Source organism: Rhodnius prolixus, unplaced genomic scaffold (genome assembly GCF_049639745.1).
Source record: "Rhodnius prolixus isolate KJV_2025 unplaced genomic scaffold, Rpr scaffold_13, whole genome shotgun sequence".
Classification (NCBI taxonomy): domain Eukaryota; kingdom Metazoa; phylum Arthropoda; class Insecta; order Hemiptera; family Reduviidae; genus Rhodnius; species Rhodnius prolixus.
Genome location: NW_027411583.1, coordinates 2,102,995 through 2,120,543, shown reverse-complemented (window position 1 = coordinate 2,120,543; position 17,549 = coordinate 2,102,995). Strand labels below are relative to the sequence as shown.

The 17,549-nt window shown below is 33.4% G+C and overlaps 2 long non-coding RNA genes across 5 annotated transcripts in view; one reads left to right on the top strand and one right to left on the bottom strand.

Annotated features, from left to right (window-relative positions):
- Positions 1–17,549, top strand: part of LOC141447924 (uncharacterized) — a 108,284-nt gene that overhangs the window by 39,420 nt on the left and 51,315 nt on the right. The window lies entirely within an intron of this gene.
- Positions 5,957–6,571, bottom strand: LOC141447916 (uncharacterized). The gene is made up of 2 exons (XR_012454676.1): positions 6,154–6,571; positions 5,957–6,072 (listed from the first exon to the last, which is right to left on the bottom strand). It is a non-coding gene; the product is annotated as an uncharacterized lncRNA (long non-coding RNA).

The window sequence follows — 17,549 nt, the reverse complement described above, 5'->3', positions numbered from 1 at the left end:
AACCCTGTCCTTATTAACGCTTCAAGATCCCTCCTTATGACGGTTTTACATGGTCTTTTTTTTCACCAATGGGGTCTTTTCTAAAAATTTAAAGCTAAAAACTACTTTGTTTCTCCACCACATCAATAGTGAGTGACTTATCATGTTGTTACGTCACCACGTTAACGTTGTAAACTACCACTTTTCGGATTCAGGTGGACTTAAAAACGGATATTAGCGGTGAAAAGTTCAATATTAACAGTTTTATTGTGAAAATGAATGTTTATTTTATAAAAAATATTATAAAATACTTTTTATGTTGGCAAAAGGAATAAAGCCAGCGTGCGAGAGAGAGCGAAATAGCAAATAGAATTATGATCATATAAGAAATATAGCCTCCATTGCGCCGTACGTGATCCTGTGTCGGCAGTATAAGAGGTATGTTGGTACGTGACACTTTCTTGACCCTTTGCCTTATTACGGTGCCATTCACTGTAAGACCAAACTCCCTTAAGGAATAAGGAAAAAATAAGGCCACCAAAAGCTTTTTGCATTAACGCTGAAAATCTTCTACAATACTGCTGAAGACAGTACTAAAAATTAACCTTGCTTATACCAGTCAACTATAACCACCATCTTAGGTTACCCCCTCCCAAAAAAAAACGGCTAAATGGTTACTTTATTTTTTATACCAAGTACCTACCTACACCTCTACACTGAGTATTCCACCGCAATGCGACTCTATTATCTACGTCCCAGTCTTTAGGGTAGTCTCAACCAGAAAAAATGAGAAGATAAAAAGTTCTTTGCTGTCCTACACTTGTAAAACTGTACTGCGTACATATTATTAAGACCGCATAAATCCTAAACTTAGAATAACTTAATATTATCAAAGATAAGCAATAATTAATGTTTCACCCAAACAGGCGGTTATATTTTGTTTGTGAACTTTACTGAAATCTTTTTTGCTTAAACTTTTATCCCAATTCTCTCTCCAATTGATCTAGAAACTTCGACTTTGACAATGAAATCCTGCGAGCTGTTATTTAAAAACTGACAGCTCAGACTATATTTTATTAACTTACTTTTCATTGCTATAGTTTTGACCTTGATTTCTTAACCAGAGATGTTCGTCTTGAGGTCTTCATTTCCCTCTCTCTATTTATTTAAGAATTTTACAACTATACAGTAAGTACTGCAATACGGAAAATAGGATGAACATATAATAAGCAATAAGTATGAATATTGTGCGTCAGCGTACTTACACTGGATTGGATTTCTTGAACGGCGGCCATCCAGTGATGACAGCCGTAATAGGCCCCATAAGGCGTTAGGGAGTACTGACCCTCTGGATAGCCGATGTCAGGCATTCAGGTGGGGTCACGTGACCAGCGGCGTCTCAAACGCCTAGGAGGGTTTGTGGGGGAAGATTTGTGGGTTCAGGGAGCTTGGATAAGTGGATTTGAAATTAGGGAATAATTTGGAATGAAATTTTAGGTAACGGTGTTTCGCTTTAGTGGAAACGAAGGGAATGTTCAAGGCGTTATGGATGGTGAGCTTGTAAAAGGGAGCATTGACTATGGTATCTAGGATTTTGGACTGTAAGGATTGAATGCGATTGAAGTTTTTGCGTTTGGTAGTCCAGATATAGTTCCAAGTCCATACTGGAGCTAGCAGAGTGTTCTATAGCTGTCGTTTGTTTTGTAAAGTGAGTTAGGAGCGTTTGTCTAATACAGTACAACCTCGATTAACCGGACTGACCACCGGCTATACACACCCCGGAAAACTGAAATCCCGGTTAAACCGAATACATAGTATTACATAGTAGCTATGAATGTACATATGTATATAAGTATGTATGTATTATACGGGTGTATAGTAAGATGCCTATGTGAAAATATGTAAATTAAAAAGCCGTTTCGTCCCAGAGATCAACTTCTTGGTAAATCCCAAGAAATTCAGTACTAATTGCACCATATTATGGGTTTTTACATACATAATGACCCTTCAAGAAAATCAGGTATAAAAGAGTTGCTGCCACGCCTACAATTATGTTACATCGGAAGACAAAAAAAGTTTTCCTGTCGCCACTGAAAATTAACTTTTGTTTCGGCGCCGATCCAGGTGTTCTTATGATGACTCAACATGACCCCGGTAAATCCGAATCCTGGTTAACTGAGGGCCGGTTAATTCGAGGTTGTACTGTACTTCCTTTAGCATTCTGTACCTGTGGTTCAATTCAAGTCTTTTGAGTTAGTAAAAGTAGTTTTTACAAAAGTGCGTGGATGTTTGAACAAAATATTATCAAAACTAAAATACGCAGGAAGCGAAACTTTATTTTTCAACTGGTTTCCTCCCACTCGTTCCTCATGATTAAATTGAAATACAAAAATATTTCCTTCCTGCAGTACAAATACTAATCTAGAAGAATAAAAATTCACAAAGTAAATTAAATTATTTCCCACCAAAGAGATAATGCTTATCAAAGCAAAATGTTGTATAAAGATATGCTGTAAAACTGCTGAGTTGCATCAAATTTATGCAAGGTCTGACTTGGATAGAATCAGCATATTGCAGGCCTGAACTATTTTTTCCAAGTGTATTAGTACCAATCAAGCAGTACGAGGGTCGTTTGAAAAGTCCGTGCAAAAATAAAAACTACTTAATTTTTTGGGGAAAACCTTTTTTATTTTTCAACATAGTCTCCTTTTAGGCTTATACACTTCGTCCAACGCTGCTCTAGTTTGTTGATCCCTTCCGAATAATAGGATTTGTCCAAGTCTGAAAAATAGCCATTCGTTTCTGCAATCACCTCCTCGTTTGAATAAAATCTTTTTCCCGCCAGCCATTTCTTCATATTGGGGAACAAATAGTAGTCCGAGGGAGCCAAGTCTGGAGAATAGGGGGGATGTGAAACGAGTTGGAACCCTATTTCCATTAATTTTGCGACCACAACTGCTGAGGTGTGAGCTGGTGCGTTGCCGTGATGGAAAAGGACTTTTTTGTGGGCCAATCGTGGGCGTTTTTCTTGCAGCTCGGTTTTCAAACGGTCCAATAACGATGAATAATATGCACCTGTAATAGTTTTACCCTTTTCTAGATAGTCGATGAGGATTATTCCTTGCGAATTCCAAAAGACAGTCGCCATAATCTTTCCGGCCGAAGGAACGGTCTTCGCCTTTTTTGGCGCAGATTCCCCCTTGGTAACCCATTGTTTAGATTGTTCTTTGGTCTCAGGAGTGTAGTGATGTATCCATGTTTCATCCACAGTGACGAAACGACGCTTAAAGTCCTGCGGATTCTTCTGGAACAGCTGCAAACCGTCCTTGCAACACTTCACACGATTTCATTTTTGGTCAAGCGTGAACAATCGCGGCACCCATCTTGCGGATAGTTTTGTCATGTCCAAATGTTGATGCAAAATATTATGTACCCGTTCATTCGAGATGCCCACAGCACTAGCAATCTCACGCACCTTCACTCTTCTGTCATCATCACCATATCATGGATTTTATCAATGATTTCTGGAGTAGTAACCTCAACAGGGCGTCCAGAACGTTCAGCGTCACTTGTGCCCGTATGGCCACTCCGAAAATTTTGAAACCACTTATAAACTGTTCTAATCGAAGGTGCAGAGTCACCATAATGTTTATCAAGCTTCTCTTTAGTCTCCTGAGGCGTTTTGCCTTTCATAAAGTAGTGTTTAATCAACACACGAAATTCTTTTTCGTCCATGTTTTGAAAATCACTCGACTTCCTCGATTCAAACGAATGCCAAACACAAAGAAATAGACCGATCTGGCTGAAACTTGGTGTGTGTTCTTCCAAGAGATGCTACTAACTAAACATAACCTCGATACGCGCCAGTAGTGCTATCTCTCTGACTTTGCACGGACTTTTCAAACGACCCTCGCATTTATCTAATATCTATTGAGCCACCACTCTTGAGACCTACTCTGCACCCATAATTTAATTTTTTTAATAAACATTTTAGTTGTTTATAAACAATTGCATAAATTTTTTACAAAAAAAGTGCGAACAATGGACTTCCATTCAAAACATACAGATATTGACAAAAAGGTGGTAGTACCATTATTTGAATTCTTATCGTTTTAGGCAAGTTTACTAGACATTTAAATTCTCAATTTTGAGTTCTTTGTTATAAATAGTTAGATTCTCCTCCCTTACATATTATTTTATTTTTGTAAATACATGTTTACAACATTTATTTATTTATTTTTTTGTGACCAAAAAAATGTTATTTTATATTTTTATACCTCAGAATAGAGCGTGGTTTCCATTCTATTTAGGGTAACTTCCGTTAGTTGTTACTTTCAGAGTTGCATGAAGAGAGAGTGTATCACACCAGAACTTATCTCTAGGAAACTCAATAATTTAATTTCTAAAATTCGGTACCATCATACTCCCTTACTAACACTTATACCTCCATTAAGAGATCGTAAAGGAAATAAACAATACTCGTACACTGTTCATACTCCTGTAGCTTCCTGGGAGAAAAAAAGGGGAAAAATTTGATAAAATCCATTTTCCAGAAGTATGTTTTTCTTTCTAAATATTTCCAGATCTGGGATTAGCCCGGAGGATTCAGTTTACTGATGGTGGAGGGTGGAGGGATAGTCTGGGGCTGGTCCAGGGGAATGATTGACGTCAGGCTTATCTTCAATTTCCCCACACTTTGGCGCTTCAATCAATATGCAGAGTTGGCACTCCCATTTCTACACAGGAGTGTCCATTTAATAGTTCTCAACTGATACAATACTCTATTCCTTATCATCCCAATCATTTCTGCAGAAAATATTGTAATTAGTACTCTTATATTGTACTCTTTAACAAAAACTTTCAGTTTAAAATGTTAAGTATAAGGGTTGATTAAACGCCAAAAGGTACACAAATCAGCAGGTAACCAACATTTCATTAATATTTCATTGATATCATTAACCTAATTTTACTGTATTAACTTTTCATTAATATTTTTTAGAATTTATTACGTGTCCCAGACCCTTATGCTGGCCATTTTATTCATAATAATTTTTGTGCTGCGAGAAGGCTCGCTTCATCTAATTTAGATTGATTTTAAAAGGACGTATCTATCTATTAATGCACAGGTTTTTTAATGAAACGCAATTTAAAAAAAAATTATTAAATTAAATTAAATTATTAAAATACTTTTTAAAAAATGCATTCACCGAAATTATTACATCAGTATGAACCTAAAAATCATTGATTTAAGTTCATCCTTTGATTAAATTAGTTGGATACAATTTGCCAAGTACACTTCTTTAAAAATAACAGATAATTAATACTTAACATGGTTTATTAATATTAAATATTATTATAGTTATCTTTAATTACACTTTTAATTTGTTTACTTATATTTGTATATATATTATACTTATATTATAGATATAGATTTAAATATTGATATACTAGGGGCGGGCGTTGGTCTTGTAGTCAAGAGCGTGACAATGTAAGTGGTAGAACCCCAGTAAGACTACTTTTTATTTGTCAGAAAAAATTGTTTTTAGTAAATTATGAGCTTTCGCCCCTGTCCACGTCACCTAATTGGTAGATGGACGTTAAATACCGCCTGAAAAAATAGGCGATTACATTACTTTTCTTATTATACAGTATATACTAACTAAATAAATACAACGTAATTAAGGATATTTTTAAATTAATTTATCCCTAGATGGATTACTCTGAAGGTTATATACATATATGTAAAACAAAATAAAGATATTTATATTTTTCAGATGGCAATTATTATTTAAATAAATAAATAAATAAAAATTATTATTAAAGTGCTTTACTAATTATTTGATAACAAAACGTCTTTGATAAGTACTCAATTAAAGACTACATTCAATTAAAGTTTGCAAATGAATTATAATTACAAGTATTGTTTATTTGTTATTAACTGCATAATTTGTGCTCATATATTCTGCAGTAAGACTAATTCAAGATTCAATTTATTTTAAATCCGTGATTCAGATTTCAGCAGCAATAGACCAACTCCTACTTTCCCTTTTCCATTTGAATGTGAGAGTGTGATGATTATTCAGAATAAAGCGCCTAAAAAGAAAAATCGCAATAATAATTTAGATTACAGTTAAAGTAAAGTGCCTTTTTATAACTAATGATGATATTACTCACCTTTTATTATTATATCAAAAAAATTATTATGAATAAAATGGCCAGCATAAGGGTCTGGGACACGTAATAAATTCTAAAAAATATTAATGAAAAGTTAATACAGTAAAATTAGGTTAATGATATCAATGAAATATTAATGAAATGTTGGTTACCTGCTGATTTGTGTACCTTTTGGCGTTTAATCAACCCTTATACTTAACATTTTAAACTGAAAGTTTTTGTTAAAGAGATTTTTGTACCTTTTGGATAGATTTATTTATAGTTTTATAGAGGGTTGCAAACAATACCATATTTACACAGCATAAACATTTATGAATATATCCTCCCTCTCCTGGCTCTGCGTATAGTTAGCCTTTACATCCTGAAACATAAGTAACTCCGACGGACCCCTCATCCTTTCTCACCTGGGCTTGGGACCGGCTTGGCGGACTTAGTCCGTCAGTTAGTTTAGTCTCACATTTAAAATAAAAGTACAAAAATATGTAAATAAATAATAATATAATTATTTTTAAACAAATCTTTCACAGTGTGGACAATTTTTTTTATTTAATATAATAAATTGTTTCTTTTGAATTAGTTGTGCAAATCTTACAACTGCATCAAACATAAAATTAAATTCAGTTCATAAATAAAAGTTTCCTTCATAATTTAGAAGAAACAACGATCGTAATATTTAAAAAGTTACAAGAAGTTGAGTGCAATTCAATTCCATTATGTAATTAAATTAACTGCTTATAGGGCTGGAACTGTGAAAGGTTCATTTAAAGATAAGTAAAACATCAAAACCATATAATTAAGAATATTGAATTATTAAGTGATGACCTTTTGGCCATTCGGTATAAGAAAACTAATTCAAATGATATATACAAACTTAAAACATGCAATTAAATAAAACTCCTTAACAAAAACTTACAGTTTTAAAAGTTAAGTATAAGGGTTGATTAAACGCCAAAAGGTACACAAATCAGCAGTTCCCAACATTTCATTAATATTTCATTGATATAATTTAAGTAATTTTACTGCATTAACTTTTCCTTCACATTTTTTAGAATTTATTAGATGTCACAGACCCTTATGCTGGCCATTTTCGTCTACAAAATATTTACTCAAGTAGCACACCATTTAACTTAGATTGACTGTAATATCTATTTATCTATAATAATCAAACTATTAATCACAGGTGAAAAAGAAAACGTTATAAAAAATATAAAAAAAATAAGAGGCTAAAAAATTCATAAACTTTTTTTACATCAATGATTTTATGCATTTATTTTTATTTTTAAATAAAAATCATTGGTTTAAGTTCATTCTTCGATTAAAGTAATTGTTATTTTATGTTGTAGTCAAACGTTTGTAATAATAAGTAATAAATAATCTGGCTTTATCGCAAATAATATAGTTTTCTTCAATTACATTCTCAATCTAGGTGTTCTTCCCACAATGTTATATATATGTAATATAAAATAAAGAAAATAAAGATATGCATATTTTTAGGACAGCTAATTATTCCAGTATTTTACCATAAGTAAAATTAGGGGGACTAAATTAAATTACAATTGAGAAATGAGTAAATATTGTTGAATAATCTACTTGTTATTAAATGTATGTTATTTGTGCTCACGAATATTTCGGTAAGACGAATTTAAGACTGAAATATTGTTTTGAATCCTCCGTGATTGAAATTTAAAAAGTGGCCGACTCTAACTTTGTTTTTTTCTACTTTAACATGCATGTATATGTGACTACTCAGAATAATTCATCACTCATTTTATCATAATTATAATAAAAAAATATTATGAATGAACTGGCCAGCATAAGGGTCTGTGACATCTAATAAATTCTAAAAAATGTGAAGGAAAAGTTAATGCAGTAAAATTACTTAAATTATATCAATGAAATATTAATGAAATGTTGGGAACTGCTGATTTGTGTACCTTTTGGCGTTTAATCAACCCTTATACTTAACTTTTAAAACTGTAAGTTTTTGTTAAGGAGATTTTTGTACCTTTTGGATAGATTTTCCTTTTTGTCTATTTGCAAAGTTACGTCTGCTTTACAGATTTTTTTAAAATTTGGAATAAGCTATTCTATCATTATAACCTGATAAGGTGTTAAATCGGAACCGTAACTACCACTGGAGAGATCTTTTTAAAGAATGATTATAGTTGCGGTCCCCAAACCATCCTCAATAACAATTTTTTTTAGAAAGCGTTTTGAATAAAATAGGAAGGTATTTGTACGTAAATAGCAAAATTAAACTGCGATTTCAGTACTTCCTTTTAAGAGAAGCAAGAAAAATAAACTGCGATTACAGTACTTCTCCCTAAAAGGCGAAGATTTTGAATCGAACGACAATTCATTGATGTAAATCGGTTCACTCATTGATAATTTTAACGATTGCAGAACTTCCTTAGTAGGTGTAAGAGCATGATAGCACTTCACAGCCACGTAGAGGAGCTTTAATCACTTTTTCGTGCCAAATTTTATCAAAATCGGACTAAGCGTTATAGAAATATTGGTAATAATAGTTTTAGAAAGGGCCTTATTTGGGTGGGGCAAACTTCCCTCCTTATGAGGCATAGCGTCGAGACTTTTAAAGTGCAAATCTGTACAAAATTTCGATTCGAATGACACTTCATTCATGAAAATCGGTTCACGTGTCGATAATTTGAAACGATTGTTATACTTCCCCTTAACAAGTGTAAGAGCAGATCGTCGCTTTATTGTTAGGTAGGGGAGCCCTAACTCTATCATCCTACCAAATTCTATCAAAATCGGGCCAAGATTTACAAAGTTATTAGTAATAATAATTTTGGAGGGGGCCTTACATAAAGGGGGCTAACTCCTCTCCCATTCGATGTACAGCGTCGAGACCCCCAAAAGGCACATCTACATAAAATTCCGAATCGAATGACACCTCATTCATGAAAATCGGTTCACGCGTTTAGGCGCTACGTTGTTTACAAAAAAGGTAACAAGAAGAAGAAGAACAACAACAAGAACAAGAACATTTTTTGAAAAAGCCGTTTTTGCTCATTTTCGGCAACTTTTTTCTCGAAACCTATTAGATCTGGGTGGTTGCAAAAAAATTACAGTTATAAAGGAGGGTTCGGAGTAAGATTTAAAGAAAATTTGGGAATTTTATCTTTTATAGAAAAATAGAAAAAAATTGTCAAAGTTGGGTGTTTTTCAACGTTACACTTTTTCGTGCAGTTTTTGATGGTCAACCCTTATACAACTGTCCTACCGGACAGTTTTAATACAGAAATTAACTTATAAATATCGTACGATAAGACATAGAATTTGTTTTATTCGCAAATATAAATGTAAATTACAATTGAATAAATTGCGTCATCTTTTTTTTATATTATTATTGTTTGAAATATATTTGGCCTGATTAAATACAATAAATTACAAAATGGGAAATGACATCGAAAATGAAGCAATAATTTCTTTCAAGGCGAGTGATTGACTTGAGACATGGAACCTAAGGTATAGAATCGTACCATCAACTATTCAAGTTATTAAATAAAAACTAAAAACAAAAAATGAACACAGTTATTAGATCTTAAGTGAAATAGTATAAAAACTTAGGTGGGCATAATAAATTTGTTGTCACTTACTATTGTGATAGTATGTGAGGACCAAACAGAGGTATTCATTGCGAAAAACATATTCTATGTAAACAATTTTTTTACTTCAAAAAACAGAAACATGCACAAATAAATTAATAATATCAAATAGAATATTTTCAGTCAGTCCAAATGTCATCTGCTGGCTCTCCAACGGCTAAAATTCGATATAAAAATATTTTAAGTTTTACTAAAAATATAGATTTTTTTTTAAGCACGTTACGTTATTGATTTTAAAAATAAAATATACGCGTCTTTTAAACCCGGATCAAATTTAAAATTATAATTAATAAAGTCGTCATTTAACAAATTCCACGAATTATTTGGACTTTTTACCGCGCAAACGTAGTGGCCAGAATTAAGGTCCGAACCGTAATGGTAAATCACGGACGAAAGTGTGAAATTAAAACCGTCAATATTAATTTTATTTTCATCGAAAGAGTGGATTTCATTTAAAACACGATTTCCTTGATAACGCTTTAGTATAACTATTAGATAATCCGATACCGAGTATAATTTACTACGAATATAAATTTTATTTTCTCCGCATTCTGAACAAGTTATATCCGATAATTTATAGTCGAATAACGAGTGAAAGGTAACCGGCTCGTTATTTTGGAGAACCCCGAATTCTAAAAAGTACATTAACTCAAGATTAATGGGAACGTCATCCCAATAACTATTGCAATTGAAACACTTTCGAACGAATTTTACTGTACAATCAAATAACCTGCAAGGAATGTTATTTTCTGTTTTTAAAGCGGATATTAGAAATATTAGAAATTCTTGCGCGTCTTGTTGAACATTCGCGTTAAAATTTACGTCACTACCGTGAGCAATTAATTCGCGGAGTCTTTTGGTATTAGGTTTTTTGGCACCTCGAGTTATTCCGGATGTTAAAATATTAAATAATTCGAAAGTTACACTCACTTTTTGGTAGTTATCGCGAGTTTTTGGATCCGGAAAAGTTATGTTTATATTATTGACGAGGTTATTCGTTAGGTTAAATTTAACGGTATGTATATTAATCAAACACTGTGCAACGACATTCGCGTAACATGAAACGCCGTCAGAATTCGGTAAGCCAAATATTTCCGTTTTAGAAAAAAGTTCGCGATTAACATTTGATTGGAGAAGGGATTCTTCTTTTGTTAAATTGATGGTGGGGGAAACGCAAATATTATTATTCGCTGTTTGCAAACATGGTGATCGGATCATTTTATTTAAACGACGGTATTCACTTATCGCGTCCATATCTACTTTTATTTTTGCCGAATCGAAATCAATTAAATACAAACCGTTTAAATTAGTGACCCGCGAGAGAGCTACATAGTGCATGCCCGGTGCAAACACTTCTTTTCCTAAACTTGTGAATAAACAATCCAAGGTTAAGCCTTGAGATTTGTGGATGGTTACCGCGTACGAAAGAGTCACCGGAAATTGTTTCCTATGCACGTAAATATTTTTTAACAACAGAAATCGCGCTTTTACCCTTTCTAAAGAAAAGGGTTTGTTATTCACGATAATGATTAAAGAATCTACGACGTTTCCTTTATAAACAAACCGTTCCACTACACCAATTGTTCCGTTTACAATTCCGTTAGCAATATCGATATTTCGTTTAATCATTATTTTCGCGCCAACAAATAAATTTATTGTTTTAGATAAATTAGCAGTGCGGGAGACGTCTTCCGAAATTTTATTAATTAAAAAGTTCAAATCTTTTATTTTTTTATTCGTGAGTTTAAAATTATAATCAATTTCATCGATACTATCTATTGTGACTATTTCTTTCGCGAATTTATCTGAATAAATTTTATTAAAAGTTGTGCACTGAGCTTTAGTCGCGAAGAGACATAACGGATTTCTACCGCAATCGAGTAATACTTTATAATTTTCAATTACATTATTTAAATCATTATTAGGCAAAACACGTGAGTTTAATAGTGCGATGTCTTCTGCGCAGACATTACCCGACCGAATATTGAGCAAAGTGTTTATAAAACCGCTTTTATCATTTTTCTGTCTTACGTTAATTTTTAATTCGTCGTATTCGAACATCGACCAAAGATCAGCAGAACCGATAGACCCGAGTTTGGATTTGCATTCGATGCGAGTTAACTTTTTAAAAACTTGATTACCTTTAACGGGCTGCAATTGTAACAAATCACCGAAAAGTAAAATATTAAAATTACCGAAAGGTTCATTATTTTTAGCAATTTCCGTCAACCGAAGATGAATATAAGCGAAAACGAGACTCGAAACTAAACTAATTTCATCTATTACCAATAATTTCATATCTTTAAGTACGTGTCTAATCGCCCGACAACTTTCAACGTTTAATTTATTATATTCGGCGGTTTGTTGGTGCTCAACCGGGAGCGATAAAAGCCGGTAAATGGTGACGCCATTAACATTATATGCAGCCAGGCCGGTCGGAGCCGTTATAGCCACTGAAACAGTGTCTTTCTTGGGCGGAAATGTATTGTTAATCCAAACTTTTAACGCTTTTAAGAGATACGATTTACCCGTACCGCCTACACCAGAGACGAATAATTTTATTTGACTATTGCATTTATTATTACTTTGGTCGATAAGAGTTTTAGTTATTTTATTAAAAATCCGGCTTTGATCTTCGTTTAAATTAAATTTACTATCGCGATCGTCAATACTAGTATACATCGCCGCGCAAACTTCCAACATCGCCACGTCTGCATCCTGCACTTCTCGGATAATATTATCCTCTTCTAAATTAATGAAATTCTCTTCTTTGAATTCCGCAATTTTACTCTGAAGTTCTTTGATTCCTTCTTCAATCATAATTAATTTATCATGATAAGTCATGGCCTGTTTTAATTCCGCGGAATAATGGTCAAACGCTTCTTGGTACGTCCGAAAACCTTTTAAAATATCCGATTCATTACGCCACGGTTTAAAAAGAAGTAAAAGGGAGTGATAATACTTATTGCGGTCTTGTTCTGTATTTAACGTTTTGTAAATGGGGTGTTGAATCACGTAAGGTTTGCCGCGCTTTCTTAAAATAACATTATTTTTTAATTTTATTCGGTTTTCGGCTTCTAATTGATCGCGGGAAAGATCGTGATAACGACAGAAATCGTACAAGTTTAAAGTTTCTAGATTGTCGGGTCGATTCGGATAATAGTCGTTCAGCCATGACTTCAAATATATATCCGTGGAATTAGCCGGCATATTTTTTAGTTCATTATAAGGTTTTAGACATAGTTTTCTATTTTCGCGAAACGTGGTGCTGATATATCGCATATCTTCCGATTTACCGTACAAATGATGCCCGAGTAACCGGTCTATTGTTTCGTATAACCCGATCTGCCGATGCGTTAATTTTTTTAATCCTAAACTCCACAACGCTTTTTTATTCGATTCTTTACATATATCAGCCCATAGATCTTCTAATTCCGTTTTTTCATTTTTAGAAATGTAACTGGTTACGTAAATAACTAATCTCAAATCTCCGTCTTTAACAAATTGCACGTCAACGTTAAACCCGCCGGAAGCTAATAGAAGGACAGGGTTGTAGTCGTTAATGCGAACCTCACTTCTCTGTCTGGGCAAGTCATAAACACGTTTCGGACCGAAACCTTTAACTCTAGACGCGATTGTAGAAATAATGTCATTAATTATCAATTCGTCAGTAACTTTACGCGGAAATCCAAACCGACATTTAGTATACATTTTTTGTTTTACGCGATATTTTCGTTGGCAATACGAGTTACACTTATGCATTTGATATTTCCGGACAAACGAGTGCAAGACAGGTGACTCTAAAGGATCCGGTAACCGAGCACAAATATAAGTGTTAATAAAATCGGCAACCTTTCTAAAGCAATCGTTATTAATTTCCGGACTATCCCGAATCCACAATAACATGTGGTAATGCGGCGCCCCCCTTTCTTGATATTCTACGCGCCAAAAATAATGCTCCACGTAACCTAATACCGGATTTATTTTATCGTTTATTAAAAACTTGAACATATTTCGGATGAGGCGGTGATAATATCTACACACGCTAGTCGGATCTAACGCACATAACTCCCCGGCGGACATTTTCTCCACGTTAGGAACATCATTATTAATTTTAACAATATATTGCAATAATTCGGAATGATCATATTCTGCACATGACAAAGTTACAAAAAAAGTCGGCGCCCCAAAATCGCGTGTCATGGCATTGAGTTCTTGGCGACGACGTTGCCAATACTCCTTAGTACCCCGTAACGAACTAAATAGATTGATTAAATGCTGTTCCAACTGTTCATCGTTTACGGTAACTTTAGTTAAAATATCATTCACCGTGTACGGTTTGTACGCGCGAACGTTTAACAAGTGTGCTATGGCCCCGCCAAGGTATTTAAATTCACTGTCATTTAGCAAATGAAATAAATAACAAGGATCACGCCGAAATCGCCCGTCTTTATTTAATATCCGTGTTTTACGATACTCAGCGTCCGACAGAGGAACATTTCTATTTACATCAAATTTTCCGAACCTGCCTTTAGGAAATAGATGCGGGAATGTTAAATAATCTAAATTTTTATCAAAAACCGACACGTACTCTCCCTTCATTTGCTGCATTTGATACGATTCGATTTCGCTCGATTCAACCGCGCTCATATTTATCGGATGAAGGGAGTGAAAAGTATAAAATCCGGTTTTATAAAAAGTTGCACTATCTACTTTTTTTATGGATGCCCCGGATACATCCTTAAAAGTATATTTATTACCTATATTTTCGTTAATATTCGGTAACAATTTTACATTTAGATTAACGTTCGCGTATAACGGGTTAATTTCTTTTAAAGCGGCAATCGCTTTGTAAATTTTATTCGCGCTCACTAAATCTCGCCATATGACTCGGTTTTGTGTAGGTACGCCATTAACCAGTACAACCACTTCATGATTTTGGGGCAGTTCGTTCGGTAGCAAGTCCACGTTTTTCTGCAAAGGGAGGGGTAAATAAGTGACGCGACCCTTTAACCCTTTAAGTTTTTCACTGACCGCAATTTTCCCTTTTTTCGGCTGGAGACGAACTACACATTGGAACGATTTAACTAATTGGGTCAGCATTGTTTCGAAAATATTCAGCTTACCAACTTCTTCTGGCACTAGATCTACCTCTAAACAGTTATATGCGGCGCGTCCGGGAATACAATTTTGATTTAATTTTTGTGCACAGTATGTACAAATTTTAATATTATCCGAATGAACTTTATCATAATTTTTATTAATATAAATAATTATAGTTTGCCACGATTTATTATCTTTATTTTGAAATTTAATAAAATCTTTTAAATCCTCGTCATAAAATAAGATGTTGCAACATGCGCAAAAATTTTCCGGAAAAGAAGTTACTTTACTTTTTAACGAAGACAAGTTTTTCTTATATTTAGTCAAAATGTTTATTTCATTAGTGTCGCAACTAGTGGAAGGTACATATTTTTTAAATTTATTGGTGTCGATTTTAAGTGTTCTGAGAAACTTTTTTAAATCATTAACGGACCGTAAAATAGATTCGACATTATTCGCTTTATTTATACACGATGTTACACGATTTATTTTGAAAGACAGATTACGCATAGTGTAAATCTGTCTTTTTAAGTTCCTAAACGCGGTGTAATGTACCGATAATTCAGAAAGAATTTGCAAAAGTGTACTGCATTTAAATATACTGTTGTGTGAAGCGCAGTGTACGGTGTGTCCTTTTTTATTAAGATGTCTGTACCTACATGTGTTCGCAAGCTTTTTGATTGACATTTCATTCACATTGCTTTTTACTAATTCAACTAATTTATTTAAAATCGTGCTCATACTTTGGTCTGAAAATTTACAAGTGATACCGCAAGGCCATTCCACAATATTATTATCTTTAGTAATGTACTTTTTAAAATTGTGCCTATTCACGAAAACGGTGTGATTATCAGTGAGCAATATATGTCCGGGAGGAACCACGCTGTAGGAACTTTCGTAGAAATAAGGTTCAGAATGTGTCGTGTGTTTTTGTTTACCTCCGAATACTTTTACGATATTTTTAGACGTTAGTGTTTTAATTTTATTTACTTCGAACTTATTAACGGCCTCATCGACAACGGCTTTTAATTTATTATTTAGATACCTAAAGTAGGATCGGGCAATTCCGGTTAAATGTTTAGAATGTTTTATCAGGTAATAAGTCATTGTGCGATTAATTTTATTCCTTACACGGCGGTGTTTATTGAACTGACGATTCCGTTTTAAAGATAAACACAATTTATTTATTAGCGCGCATTCATCTCGAAATGTACAAATCTTTTTTCGAGTTTGAATCCGTTTCTTTAATAAAGATGCGAATGACGCCGAGGGTTTATTTACGTTTTGGCGAGTCAAAAAGTACCGAATATTTCTTTTTAAATTTATTACAGCGCGATTCTATTCATTATACCTTTCTTGTCTTAAGTCAATTTCGTTTCTTTTTTTTTCATTGTACTTTCTTTGTGTTTCAGTTTTCTTTTCACTGTTTGTTCTGTCTTTTTGTTTCTGCTTCCTTGCTATGCCAACTTTATGGGCAACATTATACACTCTTTGCTGGTTTATTTTTTTATCTATATGCTCTCTATCATATTTCCTCTGTTTCTTCTGTATTTTCTCTCTATTAGTTAAATTATACTCTCTCTGTTTCTTCTGTATTTTCTCTCTATTAGTTAAATTATACTCTCTCTGCTTCTTCTGTATTTTCTCTCTATTAGTTAGATCATACTCTCTCTGCTTCTTCTGTATTTTCTCTCTATTAGTTAAATCATACTCTCTCTGCTTCTTCTGTATTTTCTCTCTATTAGTTAAATTATACTCTCTCTGTTTCTTCTGTATTTTCTCTCTATTAGTTAAATTATACTCTCTCTGTTTCTTCTGTATTTTCTCTCTATTAGTTAAATTATACTCTCTCTGCTTCTTCTGTATTTTCTCTCTATTAGTTAGATCATACTCTCTCTGCTTCTTCTGTATTTTCTCTCTATTAGTTAAATTATACTCTCTCTGCTTCTTCTGTATTTTCTCTCTATGAGATAAATCATACTCTTTCTGTTTCTTTTTTTTATCTTCTGTATGAACAAAATCATATTTCCTCTGTTTCTTCTGTATTTTCTCTCTATTAGTTAGATCATACTCTCTCTGCTTCTTCTGTATTTTCTCTCTATTAGTTAGATCATACTCTCTCTGCTTCTTCTGTATTTTCTCTCTATTAGTTAAATTATACTCTCTCTGCTTCTTCTGTATTTTCTCTCTATTAGTTAGATCATACTCTCTCTGCTTCTTCTGTATTTTCTCTCTATTAGTTAGATCATACTCTCTCTGCTTCTTCTGTATTTTCTCTCTATTAGTTAAATCATACTCTCTCTGCTTCTTCAGTATTTTCTCTCTATGAGATAAATCATACTCTTTCTGTTTCTTTTTTTTATCTTCTGTATGAACAAAATCATATTTCCTCTGTTTCTTCTGTATTTTCTCTCTATTAGTTAAATTATACTCTCTCTGCTTCTTCTGTATTTTCTCTCTATTAGTTAGATCATACTCTCTCTGCTTCTTCTGTATTTTCTCTCTATTAGTTAGATCATACTCTCTCTGCTTCTTCTGTATTTTCTCTCTATTAGTTAAATCATACTCTCTCTGCTTCTTCAGTATTTTCTCTCTATGAGATAAATCATACTCTTTCTGTTTCTTTTTTTTATCTTCTGTATGAACAAAATCATATTTCCT